The sequence below is a fragment of the Hypomesus transpacificus genome, chromosome 7 (assembly GCF_021917145.1).
Source record: "Hypomesus transpacificus isolate Combined female chromosome 7, fHypTra1, whole genome shotgun sequence".
Classification (NCBI taxonomy): Eukaryota; Metazoa; Chordata; class Actinopteri; order Osmeriformes; family Osmeridae; genus Hypomesus; species Hypomesus transpacificus.
Window position 1 is genome coordinate 7,395,275 of NC_061066.1, and position 6,461 is coordinate 7,401,735.

Below are 6,461 nucleotides of genomic sequence, written 5' to 3' on the forward strand. Positions count from 1 at the left end.
TGCCTTGCATTATACAGTGAGGTGGACTCCTCTCTTCGTCTGACTGACTTGAAGAATATTTTGTCTCGCCTCATGGTGATTAAACACAGGGAGAGGGAGAATAAACAAGTTCATTATTCAGCCAAGGTCCCACTTAAACTGCCATTGTTCCAATTAGAGTAATGAAGAAGAATGACAGGAGACTGTGTGTGCTGCGTGTGTGTGCTTGTGTGTATGCGTGGTTGTGTGTGTGTGTGCGTATGTTCCGTTTAGGATTACGTTAAGGGTTAAATTTAGCTTTCCGATCCAAACATCCAGCAAATAAATCAGTCGTTAATTGCAGTGGGTGTCTGGTGGGCGATGCCAATGTGTGCTTCATTGACAAGTTAATTATTCATCCCACGGAACATTCTCATGCCTTCCCTCAAATCTTGATGGTGCACTGATGTAGCAACAGATTATCACGGGGTGAAACCGAAGGATAAATCTGGTGCTTCTGAACGGCAGAGCTTCACTGCTCAGATCAGTTGTGTGTGTGTGTGTAGTTTTGTGTGCACATGCACACACTCACACAGACAAACTTAATTGGCCAGACTCTGAAGTGAGGTCATCTGATGTGGCAGGAGGAAGCTAGGCTGGCCTGATGATTCACTTAATCCCAACACACAATACACACACACACACATACAGTACATGCACACACATTCACATTTACACACACATGTCATTAGAAGTGGAGTGAGCAGGGGTCAGGTGAGTCATGCGACCCCAGACCAGGAAACAACAGAGCAACAGGAAGATGTGTCACCATACAGGGACAGGCAGAGCAGTGTGTGTGTGTGTGTCAACTGCACATTTTTTAACAGCTGAACTGTTATTAATGTGATCACCCTAAAGTGTTCCGAGGCAAGACAGGCTGAAAATGACTGAGTATGAACCAACGTTTTGTTTTCAATGTTTTGTTTTCCAAAACTGCAGTATATCTGGCATATGCTACAGCGGGCTCACGGGTCAGTGATATGACATCCAGGAAACCTGAGCTCACCTGAGCAGGTAGACCAGCCATACCACCACCCCTCCTCTCCCAGGTAGACCAGCCATACCACAGCCCCTCCTCTCCCAGGTAGACCAGCCATACCACCGCCCCTCCTCTCCCAGGTAAACCAGCCATACCACAGCCCCTCCTCTCCCAGGTAGACCAGCCATACCACCGCCCCTCCTCTCCCAGGTAGACCAGCCATACCACCGCCCCTCCTCTCCCAGGTAGACCAGCCATACCACCGCCCCTCCTCTCCCAGGTAGACCAGCCATACCACAGCCCCTCCTCTCCCAGGTAGACCAGCCATACCACCGCCCCTCCTCTCCCAGGTAGACCAGCCATACCACCGCCCCTCCTCTCCCAGGTAGACCAGCCATACCACCGCCCCTCCTCTCCCAGGTAGACCAGCCATACCACAGCCCCTCCTCTCCCAGGTAAACCAGCCATACCACCGCCCCTCCTCTCCCAGGTAGACCAGCCCCTCTCACACAGCATCTCTGTTAGACACACAAAGCCTGACATTAAGCCCATTGCAGAACACATTAGGTATTATTTGAATAATTACCTCATTATCTAATTCTGGATTTAGACTGCTTCCCAATACACAAAGAGCAATCTCTCTATAATGCGTAGTAGGATTTGTGTGTGTGAGTGACTGTGTGCGTGTGCGTGTCCATGTGTGTGTGTGTGTGTGTGTCCATAGACACATACAACAATTGAATAAAAGAAACGGATGCTTAGCAATATAAAATGTCTGTAGATAATTGTATTGACACTTCCAACACAAATTGAATACTTAATTACTCACGCGGTCTCTGGGATTTCTAAATGTACCCTCATTCGATTAGCTAATGGATGGCAGGTGCAGCCATACTGTCTGTCTAAATACCCCCAGGTCCCCTTGTTGTCCTCAGGCATGAGCCAAATGCACAAGCTAATATTGATCCCCCAACTGCTTTTCTCAATGACTGGAGCTCATTTTTTTTAAACAGTCCAAATTGTCCAAACAGCCCATTTTCTAATCTGTAAATGTCTTTTGTATGTCTGCAAAATGTAGTAACTCATTCAAAAAATTAAATTGCTGCAAAAATCTCATTATTGTGTCAGTACATCTGCCAATGCCATGTAAATGAAGCTTTTTAATGATCATGTGAGCCATCCATTTTGACATATTTACTGGACATGTGAAAAAAATGTTTATTGTTCAGAGATTTAAAAGAGTCTATCATTCCAAAATAAGGCCAAAGCGTTTGAGGAGAAACTGTTCTGAACTCAGTGGAGATGCATGTCTGTAATGGAGCCTTCCTGTTCTTCTGTAAAACCAGGAACTAAACAGAACTCATGCATCCTCACTCTGGCATCAGCCTTTTTGATTGACAGTGATATTAGCAACACAACTCTCTCTTCCTGCCCCCCACCACCCTCCCCCTCCCCCCACCTCCCTTGCCTGTCTGCCTCTCAATCAACCTGTCCATCTGGCCATCTTCCCCAGGGGACCAAGGAGCTATTAATACATACTGTACACACACATGCACACTATTCCTAATTAAAAAGACCGACTCTGGAGTAAGGTAAGTAGAATGATCGGTGGTGTATGAAGTAATAGAAAAGAATCCCCCTGCCCATACACACACACGCACACACACACACACACGCTGGTCTCCCTCTTTCAGTCATCGTTTTCTCCCACCATCAAAATGTCACAATCCATAGCAAGACTCTGTGTGTGTGTGTGTGTGTGTGCATGCTCGGCAGAATCTGTGGAGGACGTCCCCATATATCGGCCATATTTTGTCAGGGTATTGTGTGTGTGAGTGTGTGTGTGCGAGTGTGGCTAGGCTAGCTAACGTCTCCTAGCTCAAACAGAGCCAGTAGGCAATGATCGTCACGCGCATCCTACCCGCTTCCCTCCAGACTCCTGATGGTCCCCGTCCTTCCCCAGCTTGGCAGGCCCACTGAGGGCCACCCAGACTGGGGTGGGGGCTCTGCCCTGGGCGGCTGATGTCTCTCCCAGATGGGACCCAGCTCCAGGCACTTTTGCTACAAACTAGCCGTGAGAGCAAGGAGGTGAACTGGGGTAGGTGACCCCAGCAGGGTGGGGAGGAGAGGAAGGAGGAGGAGCCATCTGCCAGAGGTCAGGACAAATCTGTTGGCTTCTCATGTACAAGCATGTTAAACATATACACAGACCAGCAATGATTGCTTTTTTTTGTGGAAGTTTTTGTAGAAAAATGTGTTTTGAATTGAGCCACTTGAGCTCAGTGGTCTTGCTAAAACAGTGTGACAAAGAAGGAGATCCCAACTGGATTATCTCAGTGCTTCTATAAATAACTGGCTGAGTTGTTAATATTCCACCTGAGGTGGAGCCCTTGGTGTGATGATCTATCTGGACAGAGGAGGGGGGCTGCTGCTGCTTCTGGGATATTTATAGTAGCAGGGCAGAGATCTATGCAGAATACACCTATTCTGGAGCCACTCTCTCTCTGTGTCTCTCTCCGTCTCCCTCTCTCTCCCTATTCCTGTCTCTCTCTCTCTGTCTCTCTCACACACACACACACACACACAAACACAGAGTACAAATACATGCTAAATTTTAACACATGCACAATCCTGCTGCTCTGGCCTACTGCAGTGTTCATTTACATCAGATGATGTCTGTCGTGGACCCAGCTGGTCTGAAGACTAGCACCAGCCCCCCACATAGTAGTGTCTGAGGGAGTGAACCTACACAGCCAACCCTGGTTCACAGCACTTGGCATCACAGGATTAATGGGCATGATGCTATCATGTCTCCAGGCTTCCTGAAGGAGATTACTGTATATTTTATTCTAATTGTACTCCACTTAGTATTGCTAGTTTATTTATCCTTAGTATAGTTAGACCTCATTTAAATTTAAGATTCCCATATGTTTATTGTATGCACCTCCCTGCCAAAGCAAATTCCTTGTCTGTGTAAACATTCATGGCGAATAAACCCATTTCAGATTTCTGATTCTGATTAAGGAGCAAAAGGGACGGTAGCAGATTACAGTACATGGAGGGAAAGTAGAGAAAAACAATATCCCCAATACATAGTTACGTAGTCTACCAAATACTGAGCTAGTCTGTTAATCTGCTACATAGTCTGCCAAATACTGAGCCAGTCTGTAAATCTGCTCCAGTCTGCTGCTCCAGGTGTGTCATACATGTACAGTGTATCCATCTGACACTACAGTGATCTCAGGTTAAAGGGTCAGACAAATGGGAGAGTTAATGAACGCAACGCAAGATTGCTGTTCATTACACTACGCAAATGCTTCCTCGAACTTCTACTAAAAAGTTTCTGCCAGATGGGATCTTCAGGGGGACAGAAGGAGGTTGGGTGGAGGTCAAAGCAATTTCATGATCTCCTGTAGTGGGAACAGGAAGTCTGCTGGGGAGAAAGGGGGGGCGGTCTCTGTGTCCAGCCTGCCCGTGTCCCATCATCCCTCCTCTGCCCCCTCGTCACTCTGGCCTGGCCTCCTCTGGGTGGCGGAGGAGCTGCTGAGTAGGCTGACCTCTCCCTCCACAATTAGCCTGTCACTGCTGTACCCAAAGCAGTCATTAGTGCTAATGGGAGGAGACGAGAGGGATGGGGGATTGGAGGAGAGATGAGGGGAGAAGGGAGGAGCAAAAATGGTGGGGGGAAGGGAGGGGGGGAAGGGAGAGGAGAAAAGAGGAGTTGGAAAAGTAGGGGCAGGAGAAAGCGCATAATGAAGTCAGAAGGTTAGCGTTATGTAAGAATGTTTATTTCAAAATTGTTAGTTTAATACAGAAATAGTCATCTATTATATTGATTACCAGACAATCATTACTTCAATCATGCTTTCTCTGATTACCACTGTTCCAAAAGTACAATATATTTTCCATAAATGAAGTTGTGCAAAGAAAATATACACTAGAAAGCAATTGTACACCGACACAAAATAGAGAACAATTCATTAACAATTCATTATCTGAAGGCATCACACAATTCCAAGAAATCAGTGAAAGTTTTAAGGCCATTTTGTACAATTATTTCTCAAAGATGTTCTTTTAAAAACACTCAATTAACAAAACGAACTGGTGTGTCTCATGTAAAACTTTACATGCAAACTAAGTGCACGTTATATAATTAGATATGACGAGCACACAATATATTATTTGGATATCTTTAGTAAACAAAGACCATGTGTGTGAACTCACATGCTCCAATAAAACACTCTGAAGAAGTAACCTAAATGTCACGCTCACACACAAAAGGACTCATACACACACTCTGAAATTCCCACAAAATGACATACGTGCTCATGCAGGCACACACACACCCACACACTGCACACACGCACACTCACACAAAATGGGGCTGGCAAGTTGGCAAGAACTGTGGCACTATTATTACCATAACAACCATAAAATATATATCTACCGAAGGCAGAGTGTAGGCCAAATGCAGTGGGGGGAAAATAATGGTGTTCAGATAAGTGTGTGTGTGTGTGAAGGTGTGTGTGTGTGTGTTGGGGGCTGAGAAGAGCAAAAAGCAGCAGTAGAAGCAAGCTGTTCTATGTTTCGGGGTGGGGGGGAGGGCTTCCTGCTGCTGTAAAGCTCACTGTAGCACAGCACAGGGAGGGGGAAGATCATAGTGTTACAACTTCAACCTAACTAGTAATCTCTATAGACTGATAAAAGATAAGGACAAAGGATTATCTTGAAATAGCTGTGTTGATGTGTGTGCGTGTGTTGATGTGTGTGTGTGTGTGCGTGTGCGTGAGTGTGTGTGTGTTTCCTAAATACAGATAAAGAGCTACAATGACGGGCTGACACGCCGCTGTGCAGAATGTGGTTTCTCAAATAATACCTCAAAAAATATCTCTAATGACTAAATATGAGTTCATTGCGTAATTATTGGTATCCAGTTATCATGTCAGTTACTAGTACTGAGTGTTTGGGTTTAAAACAACATACTGTACAAAAAGATTAACTGTGATGATTTTAGTTATCATCCAAAGGCAATTCCATCATCATCTGTAATTGTATTAAGACAGCAGACAGGACAGGATACCTGGTTGTGGGGGGGCTCCAGGGAGTTGGACTGTGGGTATGTTGACTGGCATGTCTGGATTAGAAACACTGATTTAGCATTCAGGTGTGAAATCCAGAGTTTACAATAAATACAAACTTGACTGATGTTAGGATAAACACATAATTCTTCCACTTAACGTCATGGCAACCATTATAAACATCTTGTCTGGTGCCTAACTCAGGGGATTTCATACCTCATAATCACATTCTAAAAATAACTGGCACAATATAAAACCAAAGCAAATGAGAGCTACAAGGTATTTAAAGCTTAAAACACAAAGAGAAAGAAGAAGAGTGAAACCAAAGAAGAAGAATCATTCTGCTGTTTTTGACCACTGGGCTCTGAGCCTCAAACAGGGTTTGA